The following is a 13063-nucleotide window of genomic DNA, read 5'->3' as shown; positions in this document are numbered from 1 at the left end:
GGCGCGATCGTTCTACAACAATTAGCTGAAAAGGAAGAGAATCGGGGCGTACGTGTTTGACTACATAGTACAAATTATTCAACATATTGTATAGTTTATTACGAGGCTTGTTACTTTCATAACGTTGTTACTTTTGTCCCCGGTCTCCCCTATTTAGAAAGTTATATTCTAAATTAACAAAGATACTACTAAAAAAATTCTACTACTAAAAAAATAAAAAAATAGAAATTTATCCATAGAAAATTTCATTAAAGAGAAAAGAAAGAAGAAATTTATTTTCATGAACTTTTGTTCTTTGTATTTGTGTAATAAAATCATTAAAAATGGCGCGCGTTTCATTAAAGATACTTGCATATTAATAAGCGATAGAGAAAAATTCGAAGTAACTAGGGAAAAATGAGAATCTCTGAAGACGGATAATCTGGATTAAATTGGATGAATGAAGATGTGGGTAGAATCGGAAAGAAATTTCTCTAACGTTTGCCCACACCGTATCTCTTCTTTGATTCACGCGATCAATTTGCTAGAATTTCTCGAAAGAAAAAAAAGATCATTCGATACATTCTTCTAATTAGAACTTGACAAATTATACAAAAATAGATTTACGTCGGACAAATCATCGAACGATCCGATTACGATTACATAACTAAGAATTTTTCTGCATTGATATAGCGAAATCCGATTAATTTTCCCTCTCACATGGACTATTATTTTCTAAACACGTGATATGTAATAAATTAAATATATTAAATATATAATTTACATATATATGTGATATATAATATTAAGTCCAAATGTTAATGCTGTCAATATCAAATTATTTATGTTATTAAACATTTGAATAAAACGAATCCATTTATTTGATATTGATAACATCATAAATTCTATTATGTAAATTGTAATTTGTAAGTAGTAAATTGTGTTTTGTGAATTGTAAATAGTTATAATTGTATATTAATTATAATTTAATATTGATATTTTTAATTATTGATATAATTGTGTATAAAATACAATTATAACTATAATTATATTGTATAAAATTATATTTATGATTGTAAATTATATCAATGCATTCTTACATAAATTACAGGAAAAATGATCGAAAGTATACGTATAATGATTATATAATAGTAATTCGTTAAATTAACATATTTGTTTCTATAGTACATATTTTTTGAAATATTCATAAAAGAGTAACTATTTATATATTCATATCAAAGAATCATTAATAAATTCGGAAAATTTTTATGAAATTCGATGCTAAATTAATGATTAAATATAAGCTTTATAAAATATGACGAACGTCTTCGTTATAGAATCGCGAGTCAATTATTATAAATTTAATGATATGCTTTTCGTTAGATTTATCTATTTATGAATTCCATATCGCGCGGAACTGAATACTCGTATTCGTAAAATAAATTAATAAATTATGATTGCGAAATTCCGTGCTCTTTCCGCGTTCTTTTCGCGTACTTATACAAGATTATCGTTTTAACAAAAGAATTTTATCGCTGTCCCTCTCGTTAGATAATATTCCTAAATATTGCTAATTAAATATAAAAAAATATCGAATAAGTGAAGATTTGATGTTATAAGTCAACGATTAAATATTAGCTTCACAAAATTTAACGATCACCTTTGTTATTATAAAATCGCGAATTAATTATTATGAATTTAATAATTTGTTTTTTCAATTATATTTGTATTTACGAATTTCGTATCGGAAAATATTCATAAATAAATTAATAAATTACGGTTGCGAAAACACCGTGTTTTTCCCGCGTTCTTTTCGCGCTCTTAGACGAGATTGTCGTTTTAATAAAAGAGTCTTGTCGTTGTTCTTTTCGTTAGGTAAACGTTAATAAAAGTTGCGTAGCTCGTACCGCCGAGGAGTCGAAACGATTTTCATCATGGAGAATTATTTCTTATCGGTTTTTGTAAGATCCATTCGCGACGTCTAGTTCGGTGCCTTGTTGAAAATTGGGAATTTTTATTGTAAGATTGAAACTAATCCCAGGTTTTCCTGGCAATTTCCGACAGCAATGATTTCGGTAGTCATTCAACGACAAACGCCATACGCTTCTTTAAAGTCGAATTAATTTAAATAATATATATTTAGATGTGAGAGAAAATGCATCTATTTTTTTTTCTCGTTAAAAATGTTCTGTCATTATTAGGATTGGTATTATTATTGTCTAATGCCAGAAAGATTTAATAGTAGATTAAATGTGGATATAGAGTTGTGTATAAATATCTATTTTTCAAGTAATTTCATATTGTAATAGTTTCTATTAACTGTTTGATAAAAATGATTACGAACGAATATATTTGATTATTAATTATTAATTATTTCTAGGTACTTGGGATATTAATATTAGTTTTTAGTTTTTTTTAAGAAACTATTTGCAGGTATTGGACGTCCATCACCATTTTAAAATATTAGTTTTTAGATATATCATTTTATATATATGTATAATAAAATACATGCACAAATTAACGTATCCAAAATATTTTTATAATCTTTATTAATATTATATATTATTTATATATACGCGAAATTATACATGAATGTTACATAAAATGTGCGAATATTTAAAAATTTCGAGACGAATCGAATGGGTACCCCTATATCAGCAAAATATTGATTAAAAGAAAAAAAATTATTAATTTAAACATTATAAGAATAAGAATCTAGAGAATTAATCTAGAATTAATTATATATTTAAAATTATTTGATTTATTTTATTTTGCACACTATTCAAATTGAAATTTTTTAAATCTTGCTGTTATCGGGTTCGATTCATCTTGCGCGCGCAAACGGTACTCCAAATTATATGTGTTCACACATTTAACACAATAATGCAAGTATTTTATTATTTATAAATATAATTGTTCGTAATCACATTTCAATAAATAGGTCGTTATATCCATTTAATTTTCAATAAAGAAATATATTTCTTAATAATGGAAGAACATGTTTTCTGACGTGAATATCAATTTCGTGAATCGAAGATAATGACGAGGGAATTGTCGTTGATTTATTAATCAACGACAATTCTGAAATCATTGCCATTGGGAATAGTCCGGAAGATCCGGGATTCGTTCCCTCCTACAGTGAAGTTCCCGATGTTCAATGGATCACTTAACTTTTCTTCGCAGATTGATCTTGCGAATTCTGAAGAGAAACGAGATGTTAATCATTCTCCATTTTTAAGATCGCTCCTCTTTTTATCGCATATTACCGGTACCGGTTACCCGCGTATTTGATAACTTCGATTATTATATTATAAAAATTATATGCAATTAAATATTTGAAATATTATCGATTTATTTATTCGTCGCGTTTTCTCGTGAATTCAAGTCGCAATTTATCTTATAAAGGATTGGCAAATGAATCGGATAGTGAATACTATATTTGTAAACATTACAGACATCAAATTGTCTGTCGAAATATCTTTGCATTTATGTGATAATAATTATATCGCGCGCGATAATTATGTCTGTTGAAGGTGCTTCGATTATTATATTATAAAGGATATACATATCGCAATCGGATATTCCAGATATTATCGATTTATTTATTCGTCGGGAATTTTAAATCGCGAATTTTTATCTTATAATTTAATATTTTATAATTTAATCGTTGACTTACATCGAAGCTTTGTTTATCTTTCCATGTCTTTGAATATTATCTTTAATAGCCCGCACAAAATGCACCAATAATGCAAATACTTTCTTCTACAATTAAAGAAACGATCAATAATTTTATTAATGACTTTTGTGATCATGAATATTTACGTTTATACGTTATTTATATAAAACTAATTAAATTCTATTAAATTCTAGTATTGTATGTCGATTATTAATAATAAATATCGCGTAATTAATCATCATTAATCAGTCTTGTCTGGTCTACATAAAAATTTTTAGTAAATTTTATATTATACGTATACTTTGGACACTTTCGTGTAATTCTATATAATAAATTTTATTTTGTATTAAATTTCAAATTATATTTTATATTAAATTTGTATTATATTTTGTAATATACTTTGTATATTATATATTCTGCATTAAATTTTGTAATATATTTTGTAATATATATATATATATATATTTGTAATGTAATTATTTTTATATTACATAATTTAATATTTTGTAATGTGTTTTTTATGTAAATTGCAAATTATAATTATAATTTACGTTGTATACATTATAATTATGTAATATATATTTTATATATGTATTATATTCTCTGTTTGGAAATTCTGTATTAAAAGAAAATAAAAAAAATGTTTCCTCTTTAATGTATCTCCATCCTTATTAATGAAGGCATTTGCTGGGTGAGGAGATTTCAGTACTCTTATGAACCTGAGAGCTATACCGGCAGTAACATACACTGATATTCATATTCTTATATTTAAATTCATTTTAAGTATGATCTTAGATCACGTCTTAAGATTCCGTTCAGTTCTGAATATTATATTTATATTATATTATTTTTATATTATATTATATTATATTATATATTATATTATATTATATTATATTTTACATATTTTAATACAGCAAACAATTTTTCGATATTAATCGCGAAAATCTAGAAAATGAATTTAACGAAGCGTCTTCCATCACTAATTTACTCTTTGAGTGTCGTCGCGCGAATAATAATAGAACCGAAAAAATTAGTCCGAAAGACCGAAAACCGTGTGTTATTATTATTCTTTTATTGAAACAATTTTCGAGATTATGACATATAAACATTAGCGCGCTATTGTTTACGCACTCAAGGTCGGTGTTATTGTCTGTTCGTCATCGAAATATTTTACGTACTTTAACATATATACGTGGAATATATTAAAGTATTATTACATTACAAGTATTTTTTAGATTATATAAATTTTTTAATTATATGGTTATTTATTAAAAGATTGATGTATCATGGAGCCTTTTATTATGTTAATTGTTTAGATCAACGATTCGATTGTTTTACTGCGTGTTCTCACAATCCAAATTATATTTAAATGATTGAAATAGATCGAACGATAAAACGTCGCAGACATATTATATTCGACTCTATAAATATCTATAAATATTAAAGAAATAATCTCTGCTCGTAAAAATCGATTTCATATCGAAATAATAATTTATTATTTTAGATTTCTGTTACTATATAACTCTAATTGGTTAAATGAATAAATTACGCGAAACATGCAGTTTGAGAATTAAGTTTCGTTGCGACATATACATATAAGGGTAATTATTTAGCTTAGGGGAGCCACCTCGGATAATCTTGACCTTGATATATGTTGTCAAGGTCACTGTCCTGAGTAACATTCAAAAGGTTTTAGCCGGCGCTCGTTGTTTATTTAAAAGTTATTAACAAAAGAATTTCACAACTTTAATGCTTTTTATCTCCGAAAATATTGATTTGAGAAAAGAATTTTAAGCCAAAAAATAAAGCCACTGAAAAACTCTATAAAAAAGGTTATATCCTCTTTTTTCATAAACCTACTATTTTAGCTGTTATATAAAAAAATAATTATTTTAAATCATCACTTGGAGGATCACTTTAATCATTATTTAGCGGAATTTATTTTCAAAAACACATTCGATGATGAAAACCGATTAGATGCTTTCTTTCGAATAATGGCTGCTATGTATCCTATCAATGAAAATATAAATGAATTATAAATTACAATAAATAAACATTTATGCTACTTCCTAAAATTATTATTCTTTATTTTAAATACATTTAATACAATTTAAAAATATCACAAATGTATATGTACACACACACACGCGCGCGCGCGCGGGGGGTGCAAGGGGGGCCTCCGGCCCCCCTCCCTCTCGCAATCACCCCGCCGGTAGGGGACGCATTGCGAAGAGTTGAATCATAATGGATATATGCTGTAAGTTATAAAGCGAGGTCCACCTTGCCTACCGGCGGAGTGGTTGCGGGAGGGGGGCCGAAGGCCCCCCTTGCACCCTCCCCGCGCGCGCGCGTGTGTGTGTGTGTGTATGTGTGTGTACACATACATTTGTGATAATTTTTAATTGTATTAAATTGTATTAAATTCTATATAAATTTAAATTGTATTAAGTGTATTTAAAATTATTATTTTTTTATATAACAGCTAAAATAGTAGGTTTATGGGAAAAAATGCAAATAACCTTTTATGTAGAGTTTTTCAGCGGCTTTATTTTTTGCTTAAAATTTTTTTTCTCAAATCAATATTTTCGGAGATAAAAAGCATTAAAATTGTGAAATTCTTTTGTTAATAACTTTTAAATAAACAATGAGCGCCGGCTAAAACCTTTTGAATGTTATTCAGGACAATGACCTTGACAACATATGTCAAGGTCAAGGTTATCCGAGGTGGCTTCCCTAAGCTAAGTAATTACCACAGAAACTTATATGTAGTGAAAATTCGAAATTCTTATTATTATATAATAACTTATTATTTTTTTTACTTATGATCTTAATTATAAAACCACGTAAAATTATAGAAAAATTACAAATTTGCATGAATCTTTAATGGAAAATTATTTTTTTAAGTGAACGGTAGTAAACGTACCCCATAGACGGTGATACATTTAAATTGATACCAATATGTCCAAAATGTACTTTGAAAATCTCATCAAATTTAATTATACCATTTTCCTACGTTGTTAAGTCGAACTTTACAATATGAAAGTAGAATGGCTTTCCATAGATGAAATATAGATTTCTTGCTACCCAGTCAATGTGGAGATTATTTAGATAATAATTAAAGCTAGCTATTTTTGTGATATTATTTTCATTAATCTTCAATGTCATTAGGTCTTTTTCGTCAAGCCAATAAATTCTATTGTCTTGTATCAAATAAGCGGCATCTCTTACTGATCTGAAAAAAAGGAGCTATATTCTATTACTGATCTGAAAAAAGGAACTATAATTGTATAGTAAAAAATTATAGTTGAGATTTCTAATTTTATAGTTATTACTATAATGTTGATAATAAAAAATTTGGGTATAATAATAATAACTTTAACTTTATAGTTAGTGTTAAAAATAATTTATGATAATTATAACTATTTTTTTATCAGTATACGTACTCTGACATTACGATTAAATTAGTAATGTTTAAATCCACGTCCAATATGCGGATACCTTCGTTCGTTGTGAGTAATAATTTAGGTATTGGATTTTCATGTGTAGTCGACACATTGATTAAATCCGTGTAAGGATTAGCAACAATTTTAGTATGCGCACATACTCGAAAATAATATGTCGTGTTAGATATTAGATTGTGCACCGTATGCTCCAATTTTGTAGTTGTGATATTTTTATCGTCACAGGTTTGAATCGCTTTTAAGTCCTCGATGAAAAAACATTGCAATGTGTACCCTTGTATTATTTCATCGGTAAATTCAGGTTGGTTCCATCTGTAAAAAAATAAAATTTTAGCCATTTTATATTTAACAAAATTATAACAGAATTAACATTTTGATATATCTATGTCGTTGAATTTAAGAAAAAGAGAGAAAAATGAAAGAATACAAACTGAGAATTCAGATTCCTTACCTCAATGTCACAAAAATGTCGTTTACTTTTTTCATGAATTGACTATCGAATTGTACAAATGCTCTGAAAGATGTTGGTTCAAACTGCTTTCTAGAGATTTTAAGATCGTACATATTAACATAATTATATATAAGATTAAGTGGATTATCTCAGTAAATCAGAAAAAACAATTTAATGTGAAAATAAAGGAAAGAGAAAAAATAAATATAAACTACAAAATATGGAAATTAGCACAATTTTGACCTTTAAGAAAATAATATAAGAATTTTTTTGCGTCATTTAAAAGTAATCGTTAATTCATGGCAAAAACGAATAAATAACTTTTAATAAAGTGACAAGTACTTTTCGAAAAATCCCTATAGCTTAAGAAATCAGAAGTATAATATTTACGACTGCCTTAAAATAGAGTATTATATTAATAAAATTGACTTTACCTTAAATTATGACAATTTTTATGTACAATGTTATGTTTATATTATGCTTTTCTATTTCTTTTTTGGACGGAATTAGAATTTATATTCTTCTCACTACTGGAAGATATTTTTAGATTTGATTTCCACTCTTTCTTGAATTTAAATTATATTTAAACTTTTTCGTCATAGATCTTGTTATTAATGTTTTATTCATTTTTTTGCAACTGTGAGATTTTCTATATGCTCAGCCACAAAAGTATATATATATGTAAAAAACTGAAGAAAAGGTTAATAAAATACGGATTAATATATCAATTGTACAAAAAGCTTGCAAATCTCTTGTTTTGATTAGCCTTTACGCATCTTGGTACGCTTTGTATTTAATGAATTATATTTTAGGCATATACTTTAAGTGCATTTCTTCGAAGCAATCATTATCACATGTAATTACTTGCCATGTATTTGATTAAACACTTAATTTATATACTTATAATTTATTTTAATTCATTTGATACCTCTGAAATTTTTTTCACTCCTCAACATCTCACATAATAAATGTTGAGAAAAGCTCTCTTTAAAATTAACAATAATTAGAAAAAACAATAGGCAATAGAGAGCATGGGAATTGAATTTGACTTAAAGTAAAGTAAATAATCAGAAATATAATTCATTAAAGTGATACAAAAAACTAAATATGTAAATAAATAGGCGAACGTTTCTGGCTCTCGCTTTGAGCCTTCTTCAGCGCATTAATAAACGATACAAATCCAAAAATTACGCAATGTCGTGAAATCGGACAGACTTGTTAAACTCCATGTTAGACTACCAGCCGTCAGTGGATCGCGCATAACAAAACAGACCTGAGACGCATCGTTGATGGGCTCACGTTATCCATATAAGGCTCCATGGTGGTTGAGCCAAAGAGTCTTCTATATAATATCTATTATCAAAATTCTGATCTGATAATGGTACCAATCATATCCTGAAAATGGTACAATATAAGTGTATGAAAGAAATTATTTAATTGCACTCAACTAAACCGCTCTAACGTTGATTTTTTTAACAAACTCACAGAGAGAGAGAATATTCAATAAAAACATTATAACGGATAAAGCAACAGTATTGTTCTCAAGTCGAACAGGCAATGTGTTGAAACTTACAAAACATACTGTTTATATACAATTACATGACTTTTAAATTTTCGGAAGCTTATTTATTATGTCTTGATATAAGGCCGGTAGGTTATCTGTGTCTATCTGTAAATTCAAACCATTCTTTTGTCTTTTAATATGAAACATTTCTGAAATCAGTCTTTTATTATAGGATGGGATCTCCTCTAAAATTTTAACATCGTTCCAGCAAAATTCATGATCAAAAAGAAGTCTGTGATTAGTGATCACAGAGTAATTAGTAACATTCCTGTTAATTTGTGATCTATGTTCAGAGACTCTGGTCTTCAGCATCCTAGAAGTCTGACCCACATAAGATGCATCACATTCAGAGCAATTGATCTTATAAACAACATTATTTTTACATTCATTAGGGATATTATCTTTGTGTGCCCTGATGAATTTTTTTAATTTATTTAAATTAAAGTAAGATAATCTAATATTCATATTTTTTATGATGTTTCTAAATTGCTCTGTGACATTAGGCAAATGCGGAATCATGAAAAAAGAGGAAGCGTTCTCCAATGTCTTGTCATTAGTGTCGCCGTGTTTATTAATCAAATATTTCAGACGTTGATTGAAGACGTCAAAAATCAATTTCAAAGGATAACCATTGTCCAGAAGAATTCCTATAACGAAGTCCAAATTTTTGTTGTGGAATCTCGGATGTGATAAGGAGAAAGCTCTGTCCACTAGGCTAATTATTGTGCCTTTCTTCTGGCAGAATGGATGTTGTGAATTAAAATTTAGATATCTTCCTGAGAAAGTAGACTTATGGAACCAGTCAAAAATTAAAAAATTGTTGTCCACTATAAGAGTCACGTCTAAGAAATTAATTTTCCGGACAACTTCTACTTCAGAAGTGAATTGCAATCTGTCATGAAAAGAATTAAATGTTACAAGAGTCAATTCAATAGAATCAGAAGGAACTGTCAATAAAATATAATCTACATATCTAAAATAAAAAAGAGGTGTGAATCTTAGAGTGTTCAGAACTCTCTCCTCGAGATCCTGTAATACAATATCCGCTATTATGGGCGATAAAAATAATTTCTTTCATACACTTATATTGTACCATTATCAGGATATGATTGGTACCATTATCAGATCAGAATTTTGATAATAGATATTATATAGAAGACTCTTTGGCTCAACCACCATGGAGCCTTATATGGATAACGTGAGCCCACCAACGATGCGTCTCAGGTCTGTTTTGTTATGCGCGATCCACTGACGGCTGGTAGTCTAACATGGAGTTTAACAAGTCTGTCCGATTTCACGACATTGCGTAATTTTTGGATTTGTATCGTTTATTAATGCGCTGAAGAAGGCTCAAAGCGAGAGCCAGAAACGTTCGCCTATTTATTTACATATTTAGTTTTTTGTATCACTTTAATGAATTATATTTCTGATTATTTATTTTACTTTAAGTCAAATTCAATTCCCATGCTCTCTATTGCCTATTGTTTTTTCTAATTATCTCACATAATATTCTAAGATTATATTAGGAAAAACTTGAAATTAGGCAAACATATATATATGTATAGTAAATATTTTATATCGAAATTATTTTATTCGCTTTCTTAGGGGATTGAACACATGCATAATATTTTAATACAAATACAAATAAACTTTTGTGGCTTAGGCATGTACGTATATATATATATATATATATATATATATATATATATATATATATATTTTATTTATATTTTGTTACATCAAAGTTGCTCTATATAACATAAAGAATCTTATATTGATAAGATAAATAGTGTGCAATTGGTGAGAAATGGAGAATTTTTGCTTCTCGCTCTCGGCTGTATTTATTATTTTGCTAGCCAGATCTGAATTACTCTTTTCTTTCTTTAACGTGCCACACTATATATCATTTTATCCTATTCGTCGAATGAAGATTGCAATAAAATGTGCAAGTATTTCGATTCTTAACGTTTATTCGATACACAACGAACGTAATTAGTTTACACTCGTAATCGTAATTAAGTGAGAGTCTCACCTTATTTGTGCAATAGATGTATATTTTTCTCTGTACTATCACTCTTTTTCATCCCGTCAATGAATCACCTCGAGCGCTTTATATCACATGTATATATCATCGCGATAAGTCATGCATTAGTACAATAAAATTTATTCGATGATCTATAATTCAATCCAGTCAATGATGGACTATCCAGTCCTTCGTGATTCTTTTGGTCCTAGGTAATATCCTAAATATTGTAATTTTAAATATAATTCAAGAGCTTTCGTACAATTTTAAGAACAATTCAATAAAATAAATGACATAATTTTTATCTATTAGAATAAATGAGAAAAATAAATTTTTTTTATAAAAATACTTTCAAGCTATCAAGGTTCAAGCTATCATTATTTAGTTGAAAAATATCAATTATTGTATACATTATGTGTGAAACAAAATATTTATATAGCGTATTTATATTTATTATTTAGCGTTGTCCATTTATTAGATATTTTCGATAAATACATTATATATATAAAATCATATTTCGTCGTGACAATAATATGTAAACGTATATTACATTTACCAACGTCATTGCGTTTAAACCTCATTGCTAAAAAATTATTTTAATTTTGTATGACGTAATATTTGAGATAAACGAGTGTATTAATACTTTTGAAAAGTCATGTTTATATATTTCGTTCGACATTAAATATCAAATATAAAGAAGAATCATAGAATAAAAATCATATAAAGAAGAATCATACAATAAAAATATTAAATAAAAGATTACAATAATTTATTAATAACAATTATACAATTCGTATACAATATTTAATCGTAATCAAAGTTACATTTTCAAATTAAGCCCTCATGCGAGAAAATAATAATTATTCTACAATCGTAACAACTGGAGAGTATCAAAATATTTTTGTGAATTTTGTGCACGTGGACGTTTTATTACCTTGCGAATAACGTTTTTCGTACACAAGTACTTCAACAGCTCTTTATAATTTGTTGTTATAGCGAGAAATTCGTAGAATTTCATTTTCTATTTAATTCACTTTAAATTGAGTGTTACTCTTCCAACAATCTATTTTGTACTGATTCATATTTCCTTACTTCAGTATAAGAAAAGTAAATAAACCAATCTAAGCGAACCAGAGATGGCAGATTCCGGCCTTTTGGTAGCATGCGGTAGCATGGAGGGGATAATAGAAAGAGATAAAACATGATTCTCTCTCGCTCTTCTCTGTGAGAAAAGAGCGAGAGAGAATCATGTTTTATCTCTTTCTATTATCCCCTCCATGCTACCGCATGCTACCGAAAGGCCGGAATCTGGCATCTCTGAAGCGAACAAGGTAATACATATATTGTATACAAAGTGTTATAATTGTATTATAATTGTAGTATTAGGGCTATATATACAATTTAAATTTATATAGAATTTAATACAATTTAATACAATTAAAAAATATCACAAATGTATGTGTACACACACACACACACACACACGCGGCCACACGGGGGCCTTCGGCCCCCCTCCCGCAACCATCCCGCCGGTAGGCAAGGTGGACCTCGCTTTACAACTTACAGCATATATCCATTGTGTATCAACTCTTCGCAATGCGTCCCCTACCGGCGGGGTGGTTGCGGGTGGGGGGCCGAAGGCCACCCCTTGCACCCCCACCCCCGTGTGTGTGTGTGTGTGTGTGTGTGTGTGTGTGTGTGTGTGTGTGTGTGTGTGTGTGTGTGTGTGTGTGTGTGTGTGTGTGTGTGTGTGTGTGTGTGTGTGTGTGTGTGTGTGTGTACACATACATTTGTGATATTTTTTAATTGTATTAAATTTTATTAAATTCTATATAAATTTAAATTGTGTTAAATGTATATATATTTAAAATAATTATTTTTTTATATAACAGCTAAAATAGTAGGT

This window comes from Camponotus vicinus, unplaced genomic scaffold (assembly GCF_025532165.1).
Source record: "Camponotus vicinus isolate PSW18456_S1 unplaced genomic scaffold, iyCamVici1.0 SCAF_14, whole genome shotgun sequence".
NCBI lineage: Eukaryota > Metazoa > Arthropoda > Insecta > Hymenoptera > Formicidae > Camponotus > Camponotus vicinus.
The sequence above is the reverse complement of the archived record's forward strand: the minus strand, read 5'-3'. Positions refer to the sequence as shown.